This window comes from Macrobrachium rosenbergii, chromosome 3 (genome assembly GCF_040412425.1).
Source record: "Macrobrachium rosenbergii isolate ZJJX-2024 chromosome 3, ASM4041242v1, whole genome shotgun sequence".
Taxonomy (NCBI): Eukaryota; Metazoa; Arthropoda; class Malacostraca; order Decapoda; family Palaemonidae; genus Macrobrachium; species Macrobrachium rosenbergii.
The window spans coordinates 34,506,198-34,515,671 of record NC_089743.1 but is presented as its reverse complement, the minus strand read 5'-3'; the positions used below and the strand labels follow the sequence as shown (position 1 = coordinate 34,515,671).

Genomic DNA, 9,474 nt, shown 5'->3' with positions numbered 1-9,474 from the left:
TCCCGCTAGGTTATTGTATTACACATCTCGCTGTAGTTGTAAAGTAATATTTTATTCTTTATAGAAGTAGAGTTCGCCCTTGGTAGAGCAAAAATAGTAGAATGACTCATTGTGGTTACACTGCAGAAAAAGGAAACTGGCATCTCTACGCTGTACAAATATATATGGTTAACGATTTATAGAAAACGTAGAAATGGACAGGGGAGGCTTGATTATTTGAGGTTCACTCTTAATATGCAACATCTGTCTGGAAAATTGTGCGATATCCTTAAAGCGTTTGTCGAGTTTTTATGGCTGGTGTATTATAGTCTTATCATTATAAAATTAAATGTATTGATCTCATTGCTTAATCATTTTGATATTCATAAAATAAAACTATACTATACTGTAACGCTTTTTAATTAAACAGAACAGCTGCATACATAAGTAACTCAAACGTCATACGAACAATCACTTGTTCGATTTGACAGACAATATTAAGCGAGTCGATTTAACATGTTCCCAGGAAATTTTACTGAACTCTGAATTTATTTGGCTTCTGAGAAACTGTGAACGTCAATGATGATCAGGTGGCCTCCTAGCAACGTTCTTTACTCTATATAGTACCACCGTGATTGGGCTGATATTATAAAATATGAGTGTTTTGTACTTGTGAGGGATTATTCCATGTTTGAATCTTTCAATTTAGCATATAAAGGCAAATCAAATGTTGTTTCATGTGAAATAGTCATATCTTTAGGAATATTATTGTATTCAGGGATGACCATTGGCGGATATTTTTTTAGCAAAAATGGTATAAAATGGATTAATTTTATTAAATTTAAATTATTAAAATATAAAATTATAACAAAATTTCAATTTTATAATGCTTTTTTCCTAATTCATTCGTGATTTGCAAATGACTAGCAAGAAGTAGTTTTAGTGAACGTTCCCCTATTGCACTCGCTACATTGCCAGAACGAGAACGGCTGGGGACGAGACAAACAAAAAGCCCGAGTCAGTATTGTCGTGGCCGTGACTGAGTAAGGTTGGTTGTGCGTTTCTTCTCTCGGAAATATGTGTTGTGTGCCCCCATAAACTGTGTTAGTGACCTATTGAACCTCGGTTGGGTATTGATGATACCATCGTCATATGGTTCTACGCCTCGGTTATGTTAGTGGGTTGTTTAGAAGGCAACTTTTTGTTGTTTTTAAAAGGAAATCACCATAAGAGAGGAGAGAGTTCTTGGTAAACCGTATAGGAGGGGAGAGAGAACAAACCAGGTTATTTCGTTTTATTTAAAGAATTTCGTCTCAATTCCAGTTATTCTCTCGCTCCGAATGTGTTCTCTAGGTAGCTGCTTTACAAGCCCCTAAGTACTTTGCGATAGTGACAGTTGTGAATTTCATATTTTTTAGGCGTAGCTTTTTCTGTGTAGCTTAGGCCTATCAGCGTATGCTGGTATATTTAGGCTTATGTTGGAGTCACTGACAGTGTCGCCACATTTTGTCTAAATGGAAATTTATATTGCCTCAGTTTGCTCAATGTAAATAGTATTAATGCTGGTATTACTTGCTTCGGTTTACTGAGATACATTTCAAAGTAAATAGAGCCCTCCCCAAAAGAACGTTGTCCAGCACAAAAGCTAAGACCTATAAGAATTTTCTTGAACATAAGTAAAATTTTAATTTAGCCAAGCTGACGCAAGTAGTGAAAAGATTTGTTCTTGGGCATTTTCAGTCGCAGGCAAAAAAGACATACTAGACCTGTGAATAAAATGGCAAATTAATTATTCAGGTGGACAGATGCAGGCCTTTCTTAAATTTATACAAGATGTTGATTTATTATAAATCCTTTTAACCGTTTGCAAATTGTTTTTGTTTTTCATCTGGAGGCCTGATTTATATTTCAGGCATTTAACAAATCACAAAAATATTTTAAGTCGTTATTTGGTCTTCCACTGACCATTTCTCTCATTTTGCGCCCAGTATATTTGTTACTACGATAGGCGAATTGTGGCACACTAGCATCCGATAATAAAGGAATTGAGTAGATATTGTGAATTCACACAATCCTAAATTAAGAGCAGAAAAAAAAGAAACGCTTAAACCTGCGCACAGACTTATACACGTTCGGTACAAGGAAAGAAAAGCACCAGGCTCGGAACAGCTTCCCACGACTCCAAGGGTTGAAAGACCCTGATCTCTCATTGCGGAGCTGTCCAGAAGGGTAACTAAGAGAAAATAAAAGGACTCCCATCTCTCTGGGGGCGTTAATGCGATGGTAGGAGTTACCTGGGCGGACATCTTCAGATGATCATGAAGCTCTCCGTTATTCCGAAGGCCTCACCTCGTCTCCTGCTGCTGCAAAGGTAAGTTTTTTTTTTTTTTTTTTGTGGGGAATAGCCACCAAAAATGTCAATGAGTTTAGTAAAATAAACATACCTAACGAAAATTCTGTTGTAAGGTTTGTAACACCTGCTCAAATTGACTTTTCGTAAGTTGTTTGCTTTTATTGTTGAATTTAAGAAAGCAATTTTCTTATTAAAGTTAGCTTTTATACCTGTCGAACATCATCATTATTTGTCATATATTGGTTCAAAGATTATCATCCCACTTAAACCATCATCATGTTTTTGGAGGTCCCTATTTAGCACACTCCGCAGTCCCTTGTTAATTCTTAGTTGAATGACCTCTTATTAAATATCCTAACTGTTTTTACTCAGTAAATGTCATTAGTGTGTTCTTAAACGTCTGCAAGTTTCAACATATTTTTTTAATTGTTGAGGTAATTTATTGAGCAGTCCCGGCACGTGTATTCAAAAATATTTTTTTCTATATCTTCAAAAATATTTTTTCTATATCTTCAAAACAATTTTTTTTATTAATACCTTGGTTGCATCTTGGTTCCATTAATCTGTACTATTTATCCATGCTCCTACTGTGTGAATTTATGTTTTTTTGTGTTATATTTATGTAGGAGGCTTTAAGCATTTCGGTGTCTTATTCTTTATCGCGTGTAAGTCAACACTTAATAATAGGCCGCCAATGAAGCTCAGTATAAATGGGCGTGACCGTATCAGGTGGGGATTTGTTCTTTGTGACTTTGGATGCTTTGTCTGTTAAATTCCTTAATTTCCGTAAATAATGAAATAGGCCTCAATAGAGACTTGTTGTAGTTATGTACGAGCATTTTTAAGGTATCCATATTCAAATGTTTATGAAGGTTGCATTTCTTGGGTGATGTTGTCTAATCTTCTCTACATTCAATATTTGTTGTGTCATATTTATACGTTCATAAATAAGTACTCCAAAGGTCCTCCCCGTCTTAACTATTTGCTTTTACGCAATACTTACTTTGACTGAAGCTTTGCAGACTTTTTTTAACCCTATTTATATACTTTCTAATTCGTCTCCATTTACTTTTAGTTTATATCTGTTCGTCCAACACTTTTGATACTTCATTCCCTATTTTAGTGCTAGTATCCTTGGATTATCTGCGGAAATTTGCTCTATACCTTGTTTTTTTCGTAATCCATGATAAGTCGATAGTGTATAAACTATAAATAAATAATGTACTCCCTTGGCAGAGTTTGTGAGAGAGCTTTACAGTTCTCGATGTGCAGCTTCTGTATTAACAATAGATTTCTAGCTAAAACACTCCAGTGTTACATCTTTACGTCTGTCGCTTTATCTCTAGTTCGTGTAGGCTACTACTGGATCAAACGCAGCTCTCTGGTCTGGTAATATTGAAACTGCACATTCATATTACCTTTAGATATGGATCGATACGATTCTAGATTTAGTTTATCTATTTTATTCATATGCATGAAAATTTTCTGAAATAAGTAAATAAATTATCAGATAAATAGATATATGAATAAGAAGATGAGTGAGGATCATTACTTACAGATTTGACCCTGTAAACGGGTGAGTTGAGCCACTAATTTGAATGAACATTATGCAAATATATATATATATATATATATATATATATATATATATATATATATATATATATATATTATGTATATGTATATATATACATACACACACAGTATATATATACATATATATATGTAAGTATGTATGTATATATGCATTATATATGTGTGTGTGTTACAGTAAGACTGTGAAACCAGAGATTTCACGAAATCCCTGAAAATTTCAGGTAATTCGTGAAATCACCAATTCACTTAAGGACATATGATCATCGAAACAGTGTAGATGAATCACTGTTTCGCCGTGTTTAGTACAAGCCATCGGGGATCAAATGTTCCTAAGCGAACTGGTGACCTCACGAGTTCCCTGAAAGTTTCAGGAATTTCATGAAATCACTGGTTTCACAATCTTTCTGTAACATTATATATATATATATATATATATATATATATATATATATATATATATATATATATATATATATATATATATATATATATATAGGCTATATACAGTATATGTATATGTATTATATATACTAGTGTATGTATATATATATATATATATATATATATATATATATATATATATATATATATATATATATATATATATATATATATAATATATATATATTATAGCCTATATGTGTGTATGTGTGTGTGTGTGTACTATATTATATATACAGATACTGGCTCATCTCCGTTTACGAGTCCTTATATTGTAATCTGAGATCCCCTTCTATGTAAAGGGAAAAAAGAAAACTTATTAAGTATGAAATCTGTGTAAATGTAGAGTTAAAATAATCATTCATATAGCACTTTTCCGAATCATTCACAAACGGTTACATATCCGGTCATGCTGATTATTTGAAGCCAGTAGGTATTATCAGTAGCGTGAAACGTGCTGTGGGAATCTATAAAGTACGTCATTTTTCTCTTCTGATCGCCTGGCGACTGCTGGTATGTGAGTGATCACAAGTTTAATGTTGAACTGCATAGGTATACCCAGAAACGAAAGATTAGACGCATGAACGAAATAGTGTTGCTCATTCTACTGAGGATGAAATTATTTTAAACCGTATGTTAAGCTTCATGTAGGCTACCATTGATGTGACCGAAGCCAAAGGGGAGCTGCGACCTTAGAATCTGCGGCATTATAGTTTTCAAAGGCCTTGGCTAGCAAACAAGTACAGCGCCGATCAACTGGCGTTTCACATTTCAAATCCTCCACAGAGCTTTCCTCAACACGTCATAAATCAAAAAGTGGAAGACTAAAAATGATGTCAGCCACTTATCTATATTACGGTCCGTGTCCTGAAACTCTTTGCGTAAGCCAAGTGTTTGTATTTTCCACTAGACTTGACCTCAATGAAATCGATAGCATTTTATGTTAGTATTTAGGAACGTCAGCTGAATGTGTTATGTACTGCTGTTGCCAAGTTAACGTGGACAGTCGAAGGATTAGATTTACATTTTCTTGCCGTGCAAGGACTAAAAACATCTCAAAACTTTTTATCAATTTTACCAGGTCCAGCAGGAGGAAAATAAGAAACAAGAGTTACGCAATGCTCATATCGAAAGCAGTGAATTATACTGTATTTAACGTCATAGTTACTTCCGGCAACATTTAAATGTCTCATCAAATTAAGCAGACTACTTGAACAGTAGATGTAGAGTTATACCTGGTTCTCGGGCATCACCTGAGCACATTTCAAAGGTGTGGAGGTTTCTGTGGGTCATTGCCTCTGATATTGTGTGAACATCCGTCCTACACTCAAGCAGGTCAGTTAGATGCCTTTTTCTTCTCTGCTATTAAGCTCTACATTATTTTCGGCCGTTTATTTTCATTCTCCTCTTTACGTTCCCAGCGCATTATTTTTAATGGTCTTTCACGTCGGGACATCTTGATATTGCAGCGCGAGACTCATCAGCTGTTCTCATTCTTGTGTCGCTTCTTCATTTCGTATGGTGCATCCCCACGAAATATTTCATGTCTAGTAGGTAAAGCCGTCAACAGAGATGGATAACCACAAATTAAGATGAGAACAGTTTGCTATGCGTGTTTCATTTGCCGTTTTAAAGGAATGCGTACTCATGCATTTTTAAATAGAGCTGTTTTATTAAAACAAGTAAACACAGTTTTATTCTTTTGTTTATATTGTTTAATAGTCAGTCATTTGACTTTCAGATTTTATTTTTGGTAATCCCTAAATCCGTCCCAATTTAGTAAGCTCAAATATGAACATGGCAATCCTTATGTGCCTAACTTTATTTTTTAATCTTTGTAATCTCAGCATTTAATCTCATCTCGAGGTGGTGTCAAACCAAGATTTTTTCTTCTCTCTCTCTCTCTCTCTCTCTCTCTCTCTCTCTCTCTCTCTCTCCAGAATCTACTCCCCCGAATTGAAGCGCCTGAGAATCGGGCTTGCAATAGTGTTGGGAAGCTTCAACCCTACCGCCAGCCACAGTGGAGTTCAGTGGATGCACTAAATGTTTTGGAATGATTTACGAATTACACGAAATATTCATTTCCATTCATCACATTATAATTTGAAAGCTTTTACATTTTATTGCTATTAATCTAAGAAGCAGATTATTCTTGACTTGTCGTTTTTCAGCTTAACGAAATCGTCAGCTTGTCGAGGCGGGAAGGATGTCAAAATAATCTCCGTTCTTTGCCGATATGTCCACTTACGTTCGTATAGACAGCAACAACCGAGAAATGATCCGCTGCCAAGAAAGAAGCGAAAGCTACAGTATATTGAAGCCATTATTCTTTAGGTGTTGTCTTTTGGACATCTCAAGATTGACGCCTGTGAGATGCACAAGCCCTCTGTCCGCTGGGGAAACTTTACTGCTGCTGGCGGAGAAATGTTTAGTCGGATGCGACCTTAATATAGCATACAACTAGCTCTTTGGTATTCACTGCATCGAGGAAGTAGCCGTAGGCAAAGACTGTAAACGCGCTTAGGCCTAAACTTAGCGATCCCTGAGGAGTTGCCCGAACTCCAGTGTATTATTTCTTATTAAGGATGGCCTTTGTGTTGGAGGCTTTAGTTCAGAGTCGTCTGTGTAGTTTTAATCTTTTGAAGATTTTGCCAATATTCTTTCTCTTTATAACAACAATAGTACAATATCCACTGGCATGGTGATTGCCAGTGACATTGTTTATATCATTATTCGTATCTTAATCATTATTATTACTTAAATTTGTCTTACGTTCTTTGATATCCATGTGAATGGCTCAGCATAATCCATGGCTCTACTGTGTCTGATTCGTGACATATCCCAAACTGAAGCGGGTGTGGGTTGTGGCTGCTGAATAGCATATGGGCTTGGATGCGAACCTCTTCAAATATAAGCCTTCATGTTGGGCAGTTTCAAAACTTCTGGTTGATCTAATAGGTTTGACCTTCGTTATCCTCAGTTCATGTCAAAACTTTTTATTTAGTCATTGTTTTTTTTGTGTTATTTCTTGATGTATTTAATTCTCTGCGGAGGCTGACTGGACGTGGTCATTAGGCTGTCACCCTTTGAGAGAAAAAACTAACCAGTTTGGATCACGAAAAGGGGGTGAATTCCATACGTTAGTGGTAATTGAAGGGAAACCACCATCGAACTGAATACTTTGGAAATGACTGATTTCCTTAGCTTAAATAGATTTATTAATGTTGTAATTAATTCATTTCTTGACAGTCGGTTTGTTTTATTTTAACATTCATTTTTGTGTAAGCCTTTAATTTGTGATTGCGTGAACGGGTATGTAATGAAATAAAAATCTGAAGCTGGGTAGTGCACAGAAATGTTTGCCTTTAGTGAAGATAGTGAACGAGACTAAGACTGGTTGGAAGACACCTTATGGACATATTGCGCTTTTGAAAGGATGTATTCTACTGCAATCACATAGTTTTTCCGTGTACACGCGAATGTCTCGACGCCTGGCTGATAGTTCAATGGATGGAGTGATGCGAAAAGACCATAGAGTATATCAGTAAATGTTCAGTCTTAGAGGCATCTAACCTTTTGATAATATTACAAAATCTGTACCACCTTCTGCCCCACCCAGAAATTCAAATGTCAGTGGTATTTCTTCATCATCGTTGGTTTTATTGATCTAAAATAGATCTTCAACTGCATGGCTTTGCAATATTTCATTTTATACGGAAAATTATCAAGGATCTCTCGTGGAAGGGAACTGGGGATTGGTAGTTTTAAAAAATAAAATCAGATTGTAGGCCCCCGTGAATACAAGCGAGATTACAAAATTAATGTACTCGGTTAACGGCGTTGACTTCTGCACTCTTATATACCTCTGCGTATGGGCTATGTCGTATTTCATAGTTACGTTTTCTTTTTCCGTTAAAATTAACGAGTTATGTGTAGGCTACTTCCCTTCTCTTTTTTTCTGATAATTATTTGGCTAAAATATGTATAAATGTACAAATGCCGCATAAAGTCGCAATAGCTCTTAGACAACTAAAGGCAAATCGGTTAGGATTTATACCTAGTGTTTTATTTTCCCAGTGGTACATCTGCAAACGTACATTTATGTTTTATATTAGGCTATCATCAGTCGATTGTTTGTTATAGTTTAATAGTAAGTTATGAGTATCCTCGCTCTCTCTCTCTCTCTCTCTCTCTCTCTCTCTCTCTCTCTCTCTCTCTCTCTCTCTCTCTCTCTCTTTCATATCTTTTATTCAGTAATGTAATTTCTTAGCCATTTTTATGGCCAGTTCAATTGCATTAATCGTGCAATCGAAAAATCGGTATTGGCAGAATTTATGGGTCTGGTAAACCCGCCCATTGAAAGGTTTATTTGATTAGCAAACTCATTTATTTCGGAAATTGCTTCTGATCGCAGTTTCATTGAATAGCAAAAGAAACAATATTTAATGCAAGTGCTTTTGCGGGTCAGGTCATATTTATTGTTTCCCTGGATGTCAATAAAGGGATGGATTTTTTTTAGCAGAATTACTTATTAGGTCCGTCGGCGCTTGTCTGTTTTCGAGTGGTTGTTTAATGTCTGTCTACCGTTGCCAGATTATTTCTTTCTTTAATGCGCTTTTGCTGAAAGAAATTTATTAAATTTTATGAAAATTGTTTTTTTTAGCAAATACGTTCTCCATTAAATATTTTGGCTTTTGTAACCGTTATTCGTTGAATGACTTAGGTTCATGCCAAGTGATTTTCCATTTCTCGTTCACTCCGGGGTTTGTTTAGCCGTTCCTGGTTAGTGCATGAAGACCTTTTGCTAAAGTAAGTGCATTTCATGAAAATGAATGAAAAATGTATGTGTTAGTATGTAAATATTACTATATCAATTTCTTTATGTATAAATATATGTCTATATATATATATATATATATATATATATATATATATATATATATATATATATATATATATATATATATATATATATATATATATATATATATATATATATATATATATATATAGATTTTATGTGTGTGTGTATATGTAGGTATGTATTTTATATATATATATATATATATATATATATATATATATATATATATATATATATATAT

General features: G+C 34.7%; 1 protein-coding gene across 2 annotated transcripts in view; it reads left to right on the top strand.

The window, feature by feature from the left end:
• The first annotated feature begins 999 nt into the window (after nucleotides 1–999).
• LOC136854258 (uncharacterized) overlaps nucleotides 1,000–9,474 on the top strand; it is a 233,017-nt gene continuing 224,542 nt past the window's right edge. For both annotated transcript variants that reach the window (XM_067130608.1, XM_067130605.1), the window contains exons 1-2: nucleotides 1,000–1,027; nucleotides 1,892–2,350. The gene's annotated coding sequence lies outside the window, so the exon portion shown is untranslated. The remainder of the gene's footprint in view (nucleotides 1,028–1,891; nucleotides 2,351–9,474) is intronic.